This window comes from Euphorbia lathyris, chromosome 3 (genome assembly GCF_963576675.1).
Source record: "Euphorbia lathyris chromosome 3, ddEupLath1.1, whole genome shotgun sequence".
Lineage (NCBI taxonomy): Eukaryota > Viridiplantae > Streptophyta > Magnoliopsida > Malpighiales > Euphorbiaceae > Euphorbia > Euphorbia lathyris.
The window spans coordinates 9657201-9669893 of NC_088912.1; the positions used below are offsets into that span (position 1 = coordinate 9657201).

General features: G+C 37.3%; 1 non-coding gene across 1 annotated transcript; it reads left to right on the plus strand.

Annotated features, from left to right (window-relative positions):
• The first annotated feature begins 8450 nt into the window (after positions 1-8450).
• Positions 8451-8557, plus strand: LOC136225028 (small nucleolar RNA R71). The gene has a single exon (XR_010686767.1). It is a non-coding gene; the product is annotated as a small nucleolar RNA R71 (small nucleolar RNA).
• Positions 8558-12693: the final 4136 nt, after the last annotated feature.

Here is a 12693-nt window from a genome sequence, read left to right on the forward strand (position 1 = left end):
AAAACAACCTAAGCATGAGGTGGGGAATCGGGAGGTGTAGGTGACGTCTCCACATTGCGGCGTCGGAAAAAGGAAAGCATCCGATGCCGAGTCGATCGATGTTCACGCCTCAAAAGATTGAGGTTGTCATTCATCACCATATTATTTTCGACCAAATCATCAATTCTTAAATTCATTTGACGATTGTTTGAATTGATTTGGTTCAAAATCCTCCGCAAATCTACCGGATCATCCTCCGCTTGAGGTGCTTGGGGTTGTTCTGGAGCCGGTGGTTCATCCTCCTCGCCTTCCGCCTCTCCGCCGCCTTCGGTACCTACAAATTGAGAACTTGAAGCGCCACCACCCATAGTGCCACGAAGATGGGCAATTCGGGTAGCATAGGAAATAAAGACGGGAGGTCCTTGTGGAAGCAATAAATGAGCTCGCTCAAGAGCCGAGATGTCCAAAAGCGGAACATACCCACGGTAGGTGGACATGTCATATTCGGCCAATTCACCCCGTGCTCCCAACACAATAGCGGTGATAAAATTACAAAGAGGGATTTGAATGGTACTAGCCCTCGAAGCACGGAACAAATTATCAAACAAAATACCAATGCTATCAATCCGCAAGCCTTTAAGCAAACTATCCAAAACATACAAATCCCGAACCTGAATCTTGGAACTCTCAACACGACCAAACAAGGAGAAACTCAAAAACTTATGAAAGAAGAACACACAATTGTCCTTAATCAACTTGCTTGAAGTGTTTTTCGAATTAAAATAATCTTGGTCCGAAAGAGTTTGCCAAACCTCATCATTATCAAAATCTTTAGGCTTATCATAAAAATTAGAAGGAGGGAAACCAAACATATTTCCCATTGCTTCATAGTCAATGGTGTATGTGATACCATTATTCCTAAAAGAGATTGAAGTTTTCTTCTTGTTCATGGTCAAAGTGACCAAAAATTCCACTACATATTCATTAATACGCGGGAAACGCATATTAACGAATTCTTGCCAACCCAAAGCTTTAATAAAGGCATCAATTCGAGTAGAGAAATTTAATGCTCTTACCGAATGGAAGTCTAAGAAGTGCATATCAACAAATTGGCGGTCGGCTTGAGAAAAATGTTTGAAACGAGCGGCTTCCTCCTCTGAATAGATGTCGAAATAAGCTCCACATTGAACCCGAAGGCGATTAGCTTCCGTAACGGCGGGCTTGTTACCAACACGCTTAGTCCTAACCATGGTGATGGTGTTTTGTGTGTTTAGGGTTTGAGAAGAAGAAGAAGAAGAAAAAGGAATTGAGAGAAAAAGTAAAGCTTGAAGATGAGTTTGGGGGTGTGGAATTGGAAGTGATTGAAAATAGAAAAGATAGAAATTGGAGTGAATAAATTGGGAAGAGTAAAAGTAGATTTTTGGGGAAGAGTTTAGAGTAAGGGATTGGGTAAAAATAGAGGTGATGTGAGGTTTGTGTAAGAGGTAGGTTTATATAGGGTTGTATTGGTAGGTGAATAGGTAGAATAGGAATAGGAATATGCAAAATTTGGTGTCAAAATTGGATTGAAAAGGGCAAATGATACGCGTGTCGCGACCGCGAATGGCAAAGCCGCGGCCGCGGCACGCGAACTTCAGGCAATTTTCGCCCTGAAATTTGGCCAAAGTTGCTGCTCATACCGAGAATTAATTAATTCTCGGTAGAGAATTGGTAAAAATGCCCTATTTTGGTGCCTTTTGACATGGTTTGTGCAATTTTGTTGATGATTTAGTTCCTGAACTTAATATAAGTGTTCCTGCACCTAAAACTTAAATAAATGACATTAATTGCAAGGACAACCAAAGGTTTTACCTTAATAAATTGAATTAAAGTGAGATAAATTGGTTTATGAGTAATTAATGAAACTTAAATGTTCATTTATGCATATAAGTTAAGAGAACCATAATAAATGCATAATAAATGCATGTTAATACATATTTAATACATGAATTGAATTGATTAAATGAAAACTTAATGCATTAAAAAGAAATTGAGTTACAAATAAAATTAAATGTAGATATACGTGTGGAAAAAATAGAAAACTATATTAGTTCATGTGAATCCTTTTTATCTAAATTTGAGTAAGAATAATTAGAATCGACCCATATGAAATATGCTAAGTATAGATAATGGATCAAATGGATAAAAATTAAGAATTGAACTAAATAAGATCTTTATTATATAAACATATGTACAAATAATGAAAACAAACCAATAATTAATACAAAACAAAATATATACAAAAATATATACAAAAACTATTCTACATATTCATCCCTATCTAACGGGATATTGCTAGCCTTAATACGATCAATTTGAAACTGCACGAAAGTTTCACGTTCCGGTGCAGACAAACATTGAGGCCCTGTTCGAAAGACACGTTTCACAAGTCCTTCGTGCTCGAGAAATTCATAGTCAATTATCGGGAAGAATTCATCATCACTCCAAGGAACATCAATGGTACCCTTTGAACCGAGAATTATTCCACAGATTATATTGCCGAACCCAATCTTATTATCTTTGGATCGAGAAGCGGCGACAAGACCCTCCATCAGAATTTTGGAAGAATCCACTGCATTTCCCTGGAATATATCTCCAAGAACATACAAATCTGTGTCACGGACCACACTACTGAATGTGCGCCCGAATAAACTGTGACACAGGAATTTGTGCAGATACAGCATGGAGTTGGAGCGAAAAGAGTGATTATAGGTGAGTTTTGAATTGAATCGCCAGAATCCAGTGAGCATTCTCCAAATGTCCGAGGATGTCATGTCTCGTCCAGGATGACGTTTGATTGTATCCCTTGGGGGAAAACCAAACCAAGCATGAAACTCGGGATAGCCGAAAGTGAAGATTTCGCCTTCTCGACGAAAACTGAGACGTACTCGTCGTTTATTAGTGAAACGCACGGTACAAAAGAATTCGAGTATCCAGTCGCCTATTATTGGAAATCGCATTTGGGCGAATTTTGTCCACCCTAAGCGCTCCATATAGCAGCTCATGTCATCAGAAATGCCTAATTGGCTATTAAGAAATTCATCCATATACAACATTTCGGTGAAGAATTTGTAACGGTGATTCCAATAACGCCTACCTTCATCGTGACTGAAGATAGGAAAAGGCGCCCCATATCGCTTGGATAAGTCTGGGCGTTTGTTGATTGAGGCAGCATTGTGCCTAGATGGTTTGTATTTGGTAGGCATGGTGCAAAGTTTGTGTTACTTTAGCAAGAACGGTGTTTGCGAAGAAAATCAGAGTTCTGACAAAGATGAAAAGAATTGTAACAGAACTCGAATCCTCAAGGATTAATTTATAAGAGTTTTAGATGAAAAGAGGTGTTGTTTTAATTATGAAAAGGTATAAAATTACACCTTTCGAGAATGAAAAAAAACTTAATGTTTCGTTTGGCAAGAGGTTCGTCGAAAGGGTTAGGATGTTTCAGACCTGATAGCGTAGAAATTACGCGTGTCACGACCGAGAATGGCTAAGCCGCGGTCGCGACACGCTGATTTCCTTGCGGAAATCAGGCATCGATAGCTCTTCCTGATTCACGGTAGAGAATTTAAAATTCTCGGTATGAACAGAGAAATCTTAACCTATTTGGACTGTTCTTAAAAAGAGGATTCTCGGCAGGGAATTCTAAATTCTCGGCAGAGAATTGCCTGATACTTCAAATTCATCTTAATTTCCTACAAATTAAATCTAAAATCATGAAATAAAAATATTTTATGCATTTAAATCATAACATAAAGTCATCTAATCATAAAAATGGCATTTTGGAAAAATAAAATAAAATTAAACTAAAATAAAATAAAATAAATGAAAAATATATAAAAACAATAAAACAAAATAAACTGTGTAAGATAAACTGAGTAATTTATACGTCAGATAATCTTGTTACGAACGGAATTTCAATTTGTGAAATATTTTCGTAATAGATTTTACATCGATTACCATTAACTTTGAATCGAACTCCGGTAGGACCTTTCAGTTCTAAAGAACCATAATCGAATGTTTTGACGACTAAATATGGTCCTAACCATTTGGACTTAAGTTTTCCTGGAAATAAACGAAGTCGTGAATTAAATAACAGCACTTTATCCCCAACATTAAAGTGTTTGACTTTAATTTTGAGCAAACGTTTCTTACCTGCTTGTCGTAAATCAAAGTTTAGTTCTCTAATAGCCCAATAGGCTTTATGTTCTAATTCGACAGGCAAATGACATGCCTTTCCATACACTAAGCGGTATGGAGTCATTCCTATTGGTGTTTTAAATGCAGTACGGTATGCCCATAATGCATTATTGAGTTTAGAAGACCAATCTTTTCTAGAAGATGAAACTGTTTTCTCGAGAATCCATTTGAGTTCTCTATTTGATATCTCCGCCTGACCATTTGACTGAGGATGGTACGGCGTTGATACGCGGTGGCGTACTCCATATTTTTTCATAAGCGTTTCAAAACTCTTGTTTATAAAATGAGTATCGCCATCACTAACGATAACTCTTGGACAACCAAATCTACAGAATATATCGTCAAGAAAATTAACGACAACTTTAGAATCGTTCGTTGGGGTTGCAATTGCTTCAACCCACTTTGAAACATAATCAACAGCAACTAATATGTAAGTTTTACCATTGGAAGGGGGAAAAGGTCCCATGAAATCTATTCCCCACATATCAAAGACTTCAACTTCTAATATGGTTGTGAGGGGCATCTCATCTTTCCTTCCTAGATTTCCTGTTCTTTGGCACTTATCACAACGAGTAATAAATGAACGGACATCCTTAAACATCGTAGGCCAAAAGAAACCGCTTTCAAATATTCTAGCTGTTGTCTTGTTAACTCCATTATGTCCTCCATAAGAGCTAGAATGGCATTCCGACATTATGGATTCATATTCATTTTCACCAACGCATCTCCTAATTATCCCGTCACCACAAGTCTTGAACAAAAAGGGATCTTCCCAAAAATATTGTTTAATATCGAAGAAAAATTTCTTCTTTTGTTGGAAATCTAATCCTTCCGGAACAATATTGGCTGCAAGATAATTAGCAATATCTGCATACCATGGTGACATGGCACTTTTTATTTGATAGAGGTGTTCATCAGGGAAATCATCTCGTATACCGATAGTTTCACCTATAGGACCGTTTTCATCTTCAAGTCTCGATAGATGATCGGCGACAAAGTTTTCTACTCCCTTTTTGTCTTTGATTTCTATATCAAATTCTTGCAATAATAAAACCCATCTAATTAGACGCGGTTTTGCATCCTTTTTAGCAAATAGATATCGTAATGCAGCATGATCAGTATAAATAATAACTTTTGAACCTAATAAATATGACCTAAACTTGTCACATGCAAAAACTACGGCTAACATTTCTTTTTCTGTTGTGGTGTAGTTTAATTGTGCACCAGACAGTGTGTGACTTGCATAATAAATGACATGAAGTTTCTTATCTTTCCTTTGACCTAAAACACATCCGACAGCTAAGTCACTTGCATCACACATAATTTCAAATGGTAAATCCCAATCGGGTTTAGCAATAATAGGTGCACTGATTAAAGCAGTTTTCAATGTTTCGAAAGCTTTAACGCATTCTTCATTAAAATCAAAGGTTGAATCTTTCATGAGTAAATTAGTAAGTGGTTTGGAAATTACAGAAATTTTTTTAATAAATCTTCTGTAAAAACCAGCATGTCCTAAGAATGATCTTACTCCCTTAATAGTAGTTGGAGGGGGTAATTTCTCTATTACTGAGGTTTTTGCTCTATCTACTTCTAATCCTTTTTCAGATATTTTGTGACCTAAAACAATTCCTTCGTCAACCATGAAATGACATTTTTTCCAGTTTAATACCAAATTTGTTTCTTCACACCTAGATAAAACTTTATCCAAGTTTTCTAGGCACGAATCAAAAGAATCTCCATAAACTGAAAAATCGTCCATAAGAACTTCCATGATATCTTCAATGAAATCATTAAAAATCGCAGTCATACAACGTTGAAATGTTGCAGGTGCGTTACATAGACCAAAGAGCATTCTTCTATATGCAAATGTTCCGTAAGGACATGTGAAGGTTGTTTTATCTTGGTCATCCGGGTAAATGTATATTTGAAAGAATCCGGAGTAACCATCAAGAAAACAGTAGAAAGCATGACCAGCTATCCTTTCGATCATTTGATCAATGAAAGGAAGAGGAAAATGATATTTCCTAGTTGCTTTATTTAGATTTCTATAATCTATACAAACACTGCAACCAGTGGTGGTTCGCGTAGGTATTAATTCACCTTCTTCATTCCTTACAACTGTTATGCCTCCCTTCTTAGGTACACAATGGATTGGACTAACCCATTCACTATCCGAGATAGGGTAGATGATTCCATTGTCCAGAAGTTTAGTAATCTCATTTTTCACTACTTCTTTCATGTTCGGATTTAGGCGTCTTTGCCTATCCGCTTTAGGTGGCTTATCTTCTTCTAAGTGAATTCTATGCATCACAATACTTGGATTAATACCTTTTAAGTCTGAAATTTGCCAACCCATACTTCCTATCCTATTTCTAACAACTTCTTTCAATTTCTCTTCTTGGACTTGTATTAATTTGTTAGAGATAATAATAGGTAGAGAATCGTCTTCGCCTAAGAAAGCGTACCTCAAATGACTTGGTAATTCTTTAAGTTCTAATTTAGGTGGAGCTATAATTGAAGGCAGAACTGGTCCATCTTCTCGAATCAAAGGTTCTGGGTCCTTATCTTCTAGTTCCTCACTCATTATAGGTTCTATTATTTCTTCTTTTTGAACAATGTCATTTACACATTCTTCAATTAAATCAAGTTTCATACAAGCGAAATCCTCCATAGGATATTTCATCGCTTGGTTCATATCAAACTCAATCTTATCATCGCCTATTCTTAAAACTACTTTCCCTTCCGACACATCAACTAGAGCACGTCCCGTGTTCATGAACGGTCTACCAAAGATTAGCGGACAATTTACATCATAAGCAAAATCTAAAATAACGAAATCGGTAGGAAAAATAAATTTGTCAACTTTAACTAAAACATCCTCAATTATACCGTATGGTCTTTTAGTGGTTTGATCCGCTAATTGCAAAACCATATTAGTACGTTTGATGTCTTCTTCTAAGCCTAACTTATTAAAAATAGATAATGGCATCAAGTTAATGCTTGCTCCTAAATCACAAAGACAACTTGGGAATTCTATATCTCCCAATTTACACGGAATGGTAAAACATCCGGGATCTTTGAGTTTTGTGGGCAAATTGCTTGACACAATCGAACTGCAATCTTCAGTTAGTGAAATGGATGAAATTCCTTCCCAACTGATTTTCTTTGAAATTAAATCTTTGAGGAATTTACCATAATTGGGAATTTGCGTAATTGCATCCATAAATGTCAAATTAATATGCAAATTTTTAAGTTTGTCTAAAAATGTTAAAAGTTGTTTGTCATAGTCCTTATTGCGGACTTTGTGTGGAAAAGGTGGTTTGGGTACAAAAGTTTTTGTACTAGAGTCAATCGGTGCATCTTTTTGTTTTAATGTATCTTCTTTGGGCTTCGATAAATCAGTTCCAGGTAAGGTCGAATTTCCGGGCATTTCCGGGCCTAAGTAGTTTTTCCCTGAACGAAGAGTGATAGCCTTAACATGCTCTTTCGGATTTTCTTCCGTATGGCTTGGAAGCCTTCCCTCTTTGCGGGATGGAATTGATTTAGCAAGTTGTCCAATTTGAATCTCCAAATTATGGATGCTAAATGATTGGTTTTTAATAAGCTGATCGAATTTATTCTCGATCCGTTTAAAACCATCGTCGTGATTACTTATTTTTCCGCTCATCGCATCAATGAATTTGTCGATTTTAGAAGATAAAGTGCTAATCGAATCTCTTGATTGATTTTGATAATTAGTAGTACGATTTTGATTAGCATTAACATTATTATTGTCTCTCCAGTTAAAGTTAGGATGATTTCTCCATCCAGGATTATATGTGTTGGAATAAGGGTTATTATTTTGGTTTTGCCCTTGGACAAAATTTACCTGTTCAATTTCACTCATACCTTCGTAATCCACATCTGTTTGGATTGGTTGACCATTAGGATCACACGGTGCCATAAACCTATCAATTTTGTGCGACAAGGCAGAAAATTGGGCTTGCAACATCGCTACTGGATCAAGATTCACTATACCTTTAACTGATGATGTAGTTGAGGATGATGGTTTCGCTACTGGTATGTGTCCACGTTCCGCGGGCCACATACTGTTGTTGATTGCCATTTCCTCCAAAAGTTTACTTGCTTGGGCAGATGTTTTCTTCATGAATAACCCTCCAGACATAGCGTCCAATGAACCTCTAGTTGTAGGATTTAGTCCATTATAAAATGTTTGCATTAAAATTTCAGCGGGCAATTGGTGGTGTGGGCATAAACGTTGAAGTTCTTTAAAACGTTCCCAAGCCTCATAAAGAGTTTCACTATCATTTTGAGAAAAAGATGTTAACTCTTTAATGACTCTTGCGGTTTTTGCTAAAGGGAAAAATTTTGATAAAAATGCTTGGGCTAATTGCTCCCAAGTCTCAATTGATACGGCTGGCATAGAAGTTAACCATTCTTTGGCTCGATCCTTCAAAGTAAAAGGAAAAAGGCGAAGTTTAATTGCTTCTGCAGTTACATCAGTTATTTTGAAAGTGTCACAAATTTCTAAGAAATTTCTCAAATGGGTATTAGGATTTTCGTTAGGTAACCCGTAAAACGTTACATTATTTTGCAACATATTAAGCAACGCAGGCTTAATTTCAAAATGATGTGCATTAATTTGGGGTCTAACTATACTGTTTGTTACACCGGCCACTCCTGGCCTAGCGTAATCCATAAGTGTGGCCATAACTTCTGGCTCAGTAATTTTAGTTTTTATTGGGGTTTGGTTTTTCTTTTTCTTTTCTTTCTTGTTCTTTTTAAGAGTTCTTTCAATTTCTGGGTCAATAGGATCTGGTGACGTGCCCGAACTTCGAGAACTGCGCATGAACTTGAAATTTCGCACGAACAGAAACTACCTACAAAACAGAATTTTGAAAAATAAATATGTTAGTAATTAAAAATAAATAAAATGTAAAAGTTTGAATAAGTATGAATAAACCTAGATTCGTAATAAAACACGAAAAATTTAAAATTTTGTCAAAAATTTTGGCGTTCCCCGGCAACGGCGCCAAAAACTTGTTGAGCGATTTCCGCAAGTGCACGGTATACGCTTGTAGTAATAAAAGATATCGATCCCACAGGGAACGTTTTTCAACAAAAACTTATTTATAATCGGTTAAATTTACTTTAAGGTTTATAATATAGAAAATCGTTTAATCGGTTTTGGTTTTGAAATTGCTAGAATAAGAATTAGATTAGAATATGAAGATGTTAGAAGATATCTGATTTAAGAATGAATTTGCAAAACAGGAACGTTTTAGTACTTTAGAAAAGTAAACAAGTATATTTGTTTGCATTAAGCAAAGAAAACAACTTTAAACTTTGTACGAATTATAAAGATGAAATAAATGACGGAACCTCTAATTAATTGGCTTTGAACGCGACAAAACCCTTTCGGGATAAATTGCCCTTAATCAAATTAAAACTCTTTCGAGATAATAATTTGCCTAAGTGTTCAACAAAGTTTCCTTGTAAAGATTTTGGATTAAATATGTTTTAATGAAAACACCAGCAGTCACTTTAGTGGATTGGTTACCATAAGTGCTGCATAAAAATCTATCGAATAGAACGGACTTTATTAGATGAAATATAAATTGATACAAGTTTACAGAGAACATGGAGCATTGAATTCTTCGACGGCGTGCAAGTGAACGGGTTGTCAATCCTTTCTTTGGGTTTCGTTAAAGTTTGTCAGGCTCAGGGGCGAATCCTCTACTCAATCTTCTCGTTGAATCTTCGTAATAGAGACTGGGTCGGTCCACTACCAAAATGAAAACTAAACTGGAACAATGTCTAAACGTTACTGAATTTGTTATTATTTAGTAAACAATGTGTGTACAGCATATTGCTTTTGAACAGAATCGAAATCTAACTTCTGAATCACTTGATTCGGAATTTCTGCATAAATTCTACACTAATCTCTTTCTTCTACACATATAACATTATATTCCAACTCTCCATCAACTCTTTATTTCTAGATGTTGAAGAGTCTTGATTGAAGTGTCGTGTCCGTTGTGAAGGATCGTGTCCGCTGCGAAAGGACGTCTTTATCCACCCGAACGATCGCGTTTCGTCGAAAACGAAAGTGTGTAACTAGGCTTCTAAAATCTCCTGCTCGTACCGAGAATATTAAATTCTCTACCGAGAATGGGGGAGCATCAATTTGTACTTCGGACGAAGGGAAGGAGGGGCTAAGGGACGCGTGTCGCGACCGTGAATATTGGGGGCCGCGGTCGCGGCACGGAGCTTTTTTCACTTCTTTGGCTCTCGTTCGTGTCCTCGACTTGGCGTTATTAATTTTTGTCGTCTTTGACTCCTTTTGTAGGGCTTTTCTTCTATTTTTGAGCTCTTTTTACTCCTTTTTGGATTTTACCAAATATTTATGTACCTTGCATGAAAGAAACATATTCGGGAGTAAAAGTATTCTAAACAGTTATAAATATCATAAATTCGTAGCAATATTGATGTAATTATTGATGATATTTTAGGTATATTTTGGGCTTAACAGTTGCATAATCCAAACGGCATTCGTCGGTAGGCAAATGTACCGAAGGGACATGTGAATGTCGTCTTTTCCTGATCTTCGGGTGCCACCGGGATTTGGTAGAAACCTGAATAACCATCCATGTTGCAATAAAATTTCTTCCCGGCCAATCCTTCCAGCATCTGGTCAATAAAGGGGAGTGGGAAGTGATCTTTCCTCGTAGAGGCATTTAGCTTCCTGTAGTCGATACAGACGCGCCATCCATTTTGCACATGGGTTGGAACCATCTCACCCTTCTCATTTTGAACCACCGTAATCCCGGTTTTCTTGGGTACCACATGGACCGGGCTTACCCATTTGCTGTCCGAAATTGCAAATATTATGTTGGCGTCTAACATCTTTTGGACCTCTTTTTTCACTACTTCCATCATGGGTGGATTCAGTCGTCGCTGAGCCTCACATTTTGGTGTTGCTCCTTCTTCAAGATGAATTTTATGCATGCACGTTGACGGGCTCAGGCCTTCCATATCAGCTATTGTCCATCCTATGGCTTTTTTGTGTTGCCGTAACACTTCGATTAACTGCCCTTCTTCGTCCAGACTTAGCTCGTTCGAAATTATTACTGGCAACGTCTCTTCAGCCCCCAAGTAAGCATATTTCAGATGTTTGGGCAATTCTTTTAACTCCAATCGAGGTGCCTGCACAATAGATGGTAAAGGGCGCTGATTAGCTTTAATTTTCGGAACATGTAGAACATTTCCTACCTGCTGGTCGGATTTTTCCAAGGTTCGACAATTTCTTTTATGCTTTCCTCCATGTATTCGTTGTCTGCGGTCAGGCTCTCGCTTAGCGCTACCTGCAACTTATCTTTTCCACTCATATTAAACATATTTCGGGTCACAGGTTCAATTACGTCAACTCCGCATACAGATGATACATCAATTGGGTATTTCATGGCATCATACACATTGAATTGGACAACCTTACCGTCAAATTCCATGGTCAGTACGCCCTTATGGACGTCAATTTTGGTTCTCGCCGTGGTTAGAAAGGGTCTTCCAAGCAGTATCTCAGAAGATTCCAAGGTATTGTCGTCATTTTGCATATCTAACACATAGAAATCGGCTGGGAAAACTAAATCATTGACCTGCACTAAAACATCCTCTAAAACACCCTTTGGGTAAACCAAAGCTCTATTTGCTAGTTGTATTACTACGCCCGTTTCTGTTAGTGGACCAGCGTTCAAAGAAGAGTAAATAGATATAGGCATAACATTAATTGATGTGCCTAAATCGCACATTGCTCTCTTGATACTGGTATTACCAATTAAACATGAAATAGCAAACATACCCTTATCTTTGCATTTTTGGGGAATTTTTCTTTGTAAAACAGCAGAGACATTTTCTCCTACAACTACCTTCTCATGTCCGGCTAGCTTAGTCCTATTTATGCATAATTCTTTCAAAAACTTTGATATCGAGGTATTTGCTTAATTGCATCAAGTAAAGGGATATTTACCTCCACCTTTCGAAAGGTTTCGAAGATGTCCCTTTCTTCCTTTTCTCTCTTTGATTTGGCTAGTCGACTAGGAAATGGTGATCTGATCACCAAAGGTGGGTCCTGGTCCTTGACTTCTTTTTCTGGAAGTTTGTCATTTGTTGAGCTCTCAGTCTCTCTTCCAGTCACTTCGTTTTCTTTCGCAGTGGCCTGCTGCTGGACGCGGGGTGCCTTAGTCTTGGGCAAGACCAAGTCCTTCCCGCTGCGCAATGTGACTGCACTTGCGTTCTGTCTAGGGTTTGTTTCAGTTTGTGAAGGCATCTTTCCCTGTGTCTGAATTGCACTCAACGAGGTTACAATCTGGCCCATCTGTTTTTCTAAGTTCTGTATGCTTGCTTGAAGACTGGCGTTCACCTTGCTTTGTTCTTCCTGAAACTTAACCAAGTTAGCAATGACAGAATGATCATTAGAAC